This window comes from Chinchilla lanigera, unplaced genomic scaffold (genome assembly GCF_000276665.1).
Source record: "Chinchilla lanigera isolate Chin_1 unplaced genomic scaffold, ChiLan1.0 scaffold00046, whole genome shotgun sequence".
NCBI lineage: Eukaryota > Metazoa > Chordata > Mammalia > Rodentia > Chinchillidae > Chinchilla > Chinchilla lanigera.
In genome coordinates this window covers 15,771,668-15,780,209 of record NW_004955447.1, presented here as the reverse complement: position 1 = coordinate 15,780,209, position 8,542 = coordinate 15,771,668, and the positions used below count along the sequence as shown (strand labels likewise).

General features: G+C 40.7%; 1 long non-coding RNA gene across 2 annotated transcripts in view; it reads left to right on the top strand.

The window, feature by feature from the left end:
- Positions 1-5,454, top strand: part of LOC102007605 — a 12,485-nt gene extending 7,031 nt beyond the window's left edge. Inside the window, exons 3-4 of one of the 2 annotated variants that reach the window (XR_001235716.1) lie at positions 595-795; positions 5,300-5,454. This is a non-coding gene — a long non-coding RNA (uncharacterized LOC102007605). The remainder of the gene's footprint in view (positions 1-594; positions 796-5,299) is intronic. The other variant, XR_001235717.1, reaches the window with a different exon arrangement.
- Positions 5,455-8,542: the final 3,088 nt, after the last annotated feature.

Sequence of the window (8,542 nt, the reverse complement as noted above, 5' to 3'; positions counted from 1 at the left end):
TCTGAGAAGTGTGTGTTCATCTCAGCTGCCCATTTTTGGATTAGGCCTTTGAATTTGGGAGGGCTGATATTTTAATTCTTTATATGTTCTAGATAGACGCCCTTTGTCTGAGGGACAGTCAGCTAAAAAATTTTTTCCAAGTTTGTGGTTTTCTTTTTACTCTGCTGGTGATTTCTTTAGATGTGCAGAGGCTTTTCAGTAGAATGAGATCCCAGTTGTTGATTCTTTCAAGTGTTTCACGTGCAATTTGGTTTTTGTTCCTGAACTCCAAAGAGGGTAAACAAGTTAGTGAACTTCTGGAAGGCTGAGCCCAGGTCAATTAACATTTGAGTGCAGAACTGGGGTCTTTGTAAAGAGCGGCTGGCTGACAAGAGCCAACTGAAGGCAGAAGAAAGCACTGTTTAGGTCCAGGCAGGTGGGCCGGCAGGCTGTGGGTGCCAGAACACTGAAGCAATGTATACGGAGGGTAATCACAGAAGCATCGGCAGCTCGGAGATCTTGAACTGGCTTTACACGCAGGAGAGGTGTACTTTGGCAGTTTGACAGTCTATAGACATTTCACAGTTTTGAAGCCTCATTTTTTTTCTTCTTCAGGGGACCATGATGGAGCTGGAAGGGACAGAAAAACAGGCTGTCCGCGAGCCAAAGCTGTTGCTAGAGCCTCCCCCCAAATAGTGGGAGAGTTCCCAAACCTTTGTGGCAAGTGAGTAACAGTCCAAAAAGGGTGCACGGATCGGGAACCGCAGAATGTGCAGTGATGGCCACATTGCTGAGAGCACGGAGATCTTGCCCAAGGTGATTAACAGTCTACCAGGCTGATGTGCGGCTGGACGCCTGTCTGCTTTCCATGACGTCTGACAGCAGTAGGCGTCGCAGTGGAGGTGGCATGGCTGATAGCCAGGCCCAGAGGCGAGTCTAGTTCGCATCTCTGGGAGGAGCGTTTTCAGAATTTTAGGATCCTGGTCATGTCTCAGGCGGATGCAGGCATCATCTTCCTCTCAGGAAACAGAGTTGAAAGCGCAGGGTTAAATGAGAGGGACGCTGACTGGCTTGGTGCAGAGGAGACGGTCACTTCTAACTTGAGAGGTCTTTTCCCAGAAGCGGTATGGGGACTGACTTACACAGGAGATGTCCTCCCAGACTGCAGGTTTGTCCTGGCAGAAGGGGTGAGAGGCAAGAGTCCTAGCTGCCCCCATGAAGGTGCTGAAGAAGGGAGCCCAGTCTGACCAATGAAAGGGCTGTTGTCTGATCCAGACTGAAGCTTTTGAAAGTTCTTATATTTTGATCTGAATGGGTATTTATTTTTTAGTGTCCATAGTCCTTATATCAGCTTCTGGGCAACAGTAGTAACTTTTGACATTCTGTTGGGCGTTTTGCCCCCTCTTTGATGTCTTTGAGACACACCTGACTGGGCTGTTTCTAGGCCAGGTGACCTTTGGAAAGGCCATTGCAACTCACTCGTCAGGGCTGACAGTCCAGTTTTCCTCAGTCAAAATGTGGAACTCAGAGGGAATTGCTGACAGTCGTCTCGGGTGGGCGTTAGATGATGCCATCGAACCAGGATAGGCGTGACTGGGGGGCGCCTCTGTGGCTGAATGCAGGCAGTGGCTAGCCGGAACCAGTTCAGTTGGTTGGAAGTAGATGTGTTGGAAAAGGGCAGTGAAGCTACAGGTGCTGGCAGCAACTGCAGTGGCTGACGAGGGTGGGAAGGTGGAATTCTCAGGAGGAATGGGCCTCTTTTTCTTTTCTTTTTTTTTCTTGAGATGCAGGGCACAAGTGCAGAGCCACAGTGAGAGGCTCTAACACAGGTTGAGCCTGGAGTCAATATAAGGAAACTCTTCAGGATGGCCTCATTCAGGGGGCTCTGTCACTGTATCCCAAACTCAATGGGCAATTTTAACATCAAGTGTCCCTTCAGATGGCCCATCGGGACAAAGATTTGGCCATTCAGTTTCACAAATGGCACGGAGCTTTTGAGGTTTTATTTTCACTCTGTAGTCATACTCAATGGACAATTTTAATATCAAGGACCGTGGGTTTATTCTGGCTTACACCCGTTCTATCTCCCTACCATATGTGTTGGGTACCCTCAAACAATGGTGCAACACACAAAGGGTGGGGGTCCCTCAGAGAGAGACCATTCGGATGCCCGCCCAGCCTCACCCCTCCTCCTAATGGACTTGAGAATAACTAATCCCCTCAAATACAACCGAATTCGGCTAGGAGGAAGATGTAATATTTATCATTGTGCAGAGTTGCGTAGTTCTTCAAAACTCCCAAACCCTTTGATCCCCATGGAAACACTGAAAACAGAAGGAAATTAAAAATTATTTCTTCTATGCCTGTTAAAAACTTATTAACAGTTCTGCCCTTCTCAACAAGTCAAATATTAAACAAAAATTGTTCTTTCAGCAAATAGATTCATGAATAGGTCCAAGGCTTCCTTGGTATGGAACGTGCCTGAAGTGAACACATAGCTGGACACACACACCCTCACTCAGAGCCATGTACAAACAAACATTACCTTATACCCCAGGGAATGGCTTTTTAGCTATGTTTAGCCAAGCTGGTTTCGCTTGGCAAACGGCAACTCTCTCCAGGTGGGACCTATTCTCTGTGAAGTGTTTCCTTTTCCCAGAACTGAGGCACTGGCACCAGGTACCTCCTTGCCCTTCTCAACATCTGTTCATATCTGTGTGCCAGCTGAACTGTGAAAGGAAACAAAACAAAAGTTCACGGTCATTGTCCACCACCATGGCATGTTTGGTCCACCCGGGCCCTGCAAACACAGCCTGGGAAATTCATTCAGCATGCCAAGCATTGGTCTACCTCAGGAAGGAGCTATGAGAAAACATATTTTTTCGTATTTATTTATCAGTGCTAATTAGAAAATAAAGTAAGGCTCTTGAGTCTAGGGAAATCTGTTCATAAAGTGACTAATAACTCATTTGTCATTTCTAAAGTAGTCTGTATTGTTGCACAGGTGATAAAAAGCATGCAGAGAAGGTGTACAACTTGCCCTGAAGTGGCTCATAAGTTTATGCAGTAAACATGCAAACCTAGATGCCACATTTACTGAGCAAGGAGTAAGCGTCATAGGCCCCCTTTAAAGGAATAATAACCAAGAGCTGGAGGTGGCAAGAGACCTCCGGGGTCTGAGCTCTCAAAAAGAAAAAAAAAGTTGATTTTGTGATCAATGAAATTACAGTAGTTTCTTTTATCTTTCTATTAGGAAATGTTTGTAGCGCAGGCAGTTTGCAGCCATCTTGGGGAGTGGGTACATGGGCATAATACAGCTTGGTTCTTTTTCAATCCCGTTCCCCTTCTCTCCTGCTCCCCCTAAATCCTCTTTCCCCATTTTTGCTCTTGTTGATATTATCACCCCACGTTTATGCCATATCGTGTTTCCATTCAGTGAGGTTGTTAGATTCCTGGACCTGACGTATCTTATTCGACTTATTTCCCCTTCGTGTCTCCCACATTCTCTTGGATCCCTTTTCATTTGCAAGAGATCTGTCTCCTTCTACCCACCCTTTACTATGATACTTGTTCGGACTTTCCCTTATTCAAACAAAGATGCTATACAGTATCTACACTTGTGCATCTGATTCCTAGTTGTACTAGTTCACGTTCCCACCAGCGATGCAGGATGGTTGCGTTTTTCACTGAGGCCTCAGCAGCATCTGTTACTTTTTGGTTTCTTGATGGATGCCATTGTCTCTGGTGTAAGATGCAATCTTAGCATTGTTTTAATTTTATTTCTCTAATAACCAGGAATGTTGAGCATTTTTTCATATATTTGTTGGCCATTTGCATTTCTTTCAAGTGATTGTTTATTTCAGTTGCTCATTTCTTGATTACGTCTTTTGTTTTAAGTGATCTAATTTTCTTCAGGTTTTTTTCTTTTAAATAGTTCTACCAGGATGAAAATTACCAACTCACAACTCTGCTAAAAACTAAATAGAAAAGTCATATCTAAAGATCCTAAATATCTTGTTTTTCTGTTTCTTTCTTTTCTTACAGTTAGTTTTCAATTATCTATTGCAGTCAAGGATAAGGACTGAAAAGGGTCACTCTAAGGATATCTCAGCCTCCTTTATCTTTGTATTCAGGTTGTTTCCAGTTTTCAAAATTTTTACTATAGTTGAGTAACAAGCACCAAAATGTAAGGATTTGAAAATATACATGCACAAGTTTACCAAGTTGCCTGTACGAGGATATTCATGCAAAATTAGATCATTAGAAAGTAAAAGCCATCTTAATACCTACCAACAGAGAGGAGTTAAATACATTGCTATTAGGGAAAAGTACATTGATCATAAATAATCTTTTATATGATCCCACTTAGTTAAAACACAAGAGGGCATCTACTACATATACTTCGGGCACAAACCAATTTGAAGAGGCAATTTGAGAAATTGTTCACAATGCTGATATTTATAGGATTGGCAATTGGCTTATTTTTTATTGTTTTCTGTGCTGGCATCTATTTTTAAATATATATTACAGTTATATTTTTTAATTAGTTTAATTAATATACATGTATGTATGTGTTATGTACATTTTTGTCAGAAACTCTGCTTTACCATCAAATCCGAAGAATTCAAAGTGAGACCGGCTATTGATACCAGGTCATAAAAAAATCAACCTTGGGCATGAAGAATGGTCATTATGCATAGATTATTTTTGTTTAATCTTATTGGTCAAGGCCTCATAGAAAACCACATTTTCCTCAAGCAGTAGATGGATGAATATTTTTACTTTTTGGTGCTAAGAAATAGTTCAGTGCCTCATAATCTTGATTTTAAAAACTGAAACAATCACAGAACTTATGAAACTGTTAAAAAAAAATTGTGGGTGAGCTGGGGATATAGCTCAGTGGCATAAGCGCCTGCCTGGCAAGTGCAAGGTCCTGAGTTCAACTCCTGGTACCCAAAAAAAAAAAAAAAAATTGTGCGAAGCTAAAGGTTTACAAAGTGGGAAAATGTTGCTATGGTGCTGTGTGCCAGCTGCTCGCCTCAAGCAAGACCTGGGAGCCCTAGACTTCCACACGGCTTTCTTCTCCATGCTGAAGGGCCCTGAGCCTGGCAGCTGGATGCAGGAACTTGGTCTGGGCTCTGGAGATCAGTGGGAGAGGCTGTAAAGGGTCTCGGACACATCAGCTCAGGGAAAGCTGGTTGACACAGCCCTTTGCCTTCCGTTTGGCCTGAATAAAATCAGGAAAAGTGGTTTAGATTTTACTTTCTCTGCCCTCCTCAGGGTCCACATGTTTCCTGACCCTTGATCTTTTTTCTGTCAGGGGGAAGTCACCTACACATGAGCTCAGCGGACAGCGACATCCTGCCCGGCTCGATGGCCCAGGCCATCACTGCAGCGCATCGGTCTTCCTCTGTCCTCTGCACATGACTCATTTCACTCCCGCTGCTGTCTGATGACACCATCGCCCAAGCGCACGGGCAAGCTGCTTTTCTGATTTACAGGATAGAGACCTTAGAATTAGAAGAGTGGAGGGAGCCCCAACTCGCCGATTTACATAACTAGCTAATTTACCAGCTAGCTGATTTACACAGTCTAATCTAACTCTTGGGAATTAAATTGGACCTCCACCATTTTCTTTTCTGCTTCTTGTTAAGAAAGGTGTAATAACCAAACCTTAAGGTTGACAGGTAAAACATCTACTCAATGTTTTGGTTGTCCAAAACCTGGCTTTTTTTAATAGATAAAGATACACAAATGTGAGGGTCTTCAGAGACAGGAACAAGTCCACACTCTGCCCATCTGCCTGATTACACCCTACAGGAAGCATTTGTGTGTCATAAGTGACACAACCCCAGATCATGATTTAGTGGAAAGCACATTGGCCTGGGAGTGAGAAACTTTCATTTTAACACCAGTTCTGCCACTAATATCCTCCTGATTCTGTTTCTTCATTAGGAAAATAACGGAGAGGATTGCGAGGTCTTCTCACTATGAAATGCTTCAGTTCTGTGGATCAGTGGCAAGCTGGAGGCATGGATTCCATTTTTAGCATTTGCTATTCCAGCTGGAGATCTACAATGAGACCATCATCCACCACAAGTGTTGTGACATGAGACAACCTTCATCACACTGGCACAGAACCAGAAAAAAATAAAATCGTCTCTCTTTTGTGCTACTTGAAGAACTTAGTGTATTTTCAAACATTACATTGTACCTCAATAAAGGAAATGAAAAGCTGGTTAATTTTTTCCTAAGAAACTATGAAAGGGGAGGAGAGAGAGAAAGAGAGAGGAAAGAAAGGAAGAAAGAAACAAAGAAAGAAGAGCAAAAGATAGATGATAGATAGATACATAGGCAGATAACATCAAGGTTCTGAGCAAGCTTCTGAGCTCTAAAATTTTCTGATTATGTCATCTCACCTATTCCTGAATTACTCCACCTATTTGTAACTCAGTTAACTTAATGGCAAAATTAAGGTAATAATATTTTACCTCAAAATGTGATTGTGAAGTTCAAGTAAGATAAGTCATGTAGGACTTTTAGCACATCAGCGGACACATGGTGGGAGTTCTGCAAATGTTAAGCGTTATTGTTGCTACTTAGGAACTAGTATGTATGCTATCCCTTCACCACCACTCCAGCCACCTTACTCATGTATGTGCACACGTAATTGCTGCCAGTGATTTGGTGCATGCATTATTTTATTTCTTAGACGTGTGCGCTTATATGTATGCACATATACATAGTTATGGTTACTGCTAACCATGGTTACTGCTTCTAGAAGTGGGCTGTAGGAAATATTTTGCTCTGAGATGTTTTTAGTCTTCTGCTTAGCAGTGTCCCTGTAGAGCTTTGCATATTAGCCATCAGCATCATCCATACACCACAATATGCTAATTTGTGCCTCTACTGATGGATACTGAAGTGGTTTCAAATTTTTCAACAGACATCCATTAATAGGTTTTATTTCTTGTTGGTGACTATTTCTGTATGACAGATTCCTCTCTTTCTGAGTCATAAAGTACATATATACTGCTGTATTGTTCCCTAATGGTGCATTATTTATTGTTACTCTCAGCACAACTTATGAGTTTGGATATTGTTAATATTTTAAAATCTGCCAATCTTAATCTGCCAATCTTATGGGTGAAATGTGGTATGTTGTTTTAAGTTACAATTTCCGATTCTTTTTTAGATGAAGCAGACCTTCTGTAAAGCTTTACTGTGTTATACTCCCTGCCCAGGAAACATGAAAGTGTTTAACATTTGAAGAAGACAAGAAAGATGAGTAAGAGAAAATTCAAGAAAGTGAAGAAATTTTTTCCATTAAAGTAGTTCCATTCTTATTCTCTTTACGTTTTCTTTTTTGTTCTTTCAATCATTTTCCCTGGAAATCCAAACCTGGGACTATTTAATCCTACTATCCTAGGACCAGTTTGTTCAGCTGCATGGAAAAAAATTCAACTAAAATCTAAACGCTCCTGTCTTGGCAACTTTCCTATCTTAGTATCAGTACTCAGTACTAATAGAAATATGGATAGAAGGGTATTCTTAACCACTGCCAGCAGAAATCCAAAGAAGTGCTGCGGGCTTTAGGAGAAGCAGTCTGCTAAAGCATCTATTAAAATTAGAAGTATGTACATTGTTAACCCCAGAATTTCACTGCATTCTGATAATAGAAACTATAGCACTAGTAGCAATGTCCTTTGTCAAGGTCAGTACTAACTCTTCAATGTCAGTATAAATTTCCCGGGGATCTTGTGAAAACTCAGACTCTGATTCAGCGGGTTGGGATGGAACTTGAGACTCTGCATATCTAAAACACACTTAGGCGAGGTCAGTGCCAGTAGCTTGTTGAATACCAAGGATGTTAACAGTAGTGTTGTCCATCATCACACTAAATTAAGAACCTGAAACAGTGAGTGACTACTTAACCAACTGGCTCAATAAATTTAAAAATATTTGCATTATTGAGTATTATGAAGGAATTTTAAGTAGTGACATAAAGGTAGACTGGTTGATCTGGAAGGAATTTCATATGTGTATAGGATTATATTGTCATAGAGAAATTATGAGAGAATATTAATTAGATTGTTAGTCATTTGAAGAGGGCATAAAGGTAATGCAAAAAGCAGGAAGAAAATAATCACAAAAAAGGAAAAGAAGAAAACCTAAAAATGTATGAACTAAAAGTAGCATGTTTATAATTTCATTAATGGACACTAATGTATATGTGTGAATGCACACATAAAGAAATAAAAAATGTATAAGACAAGATGGTCAAAGAAATAAAAAGATAAAAGTAATAATATTAAATAGAAAGATCAAAATTTAGTTATTTCTCACTAATTAGCTTCTTGAATTTAAGTCACTTAACTCCCCCAAACATCTCTAATAATCTATGTGTTCTACAATTTATATACTAACTGAAGCTAAAATTTTATGATTGCAGCCACTTTAGAAACAGTCTGACATTTCCTCAAAAGGCTAGGTATAAATTTGCCATATGACAAGAAAACTCTATTCCTAGGTATATATACCTAAAAGAAATGAAACATGTCCA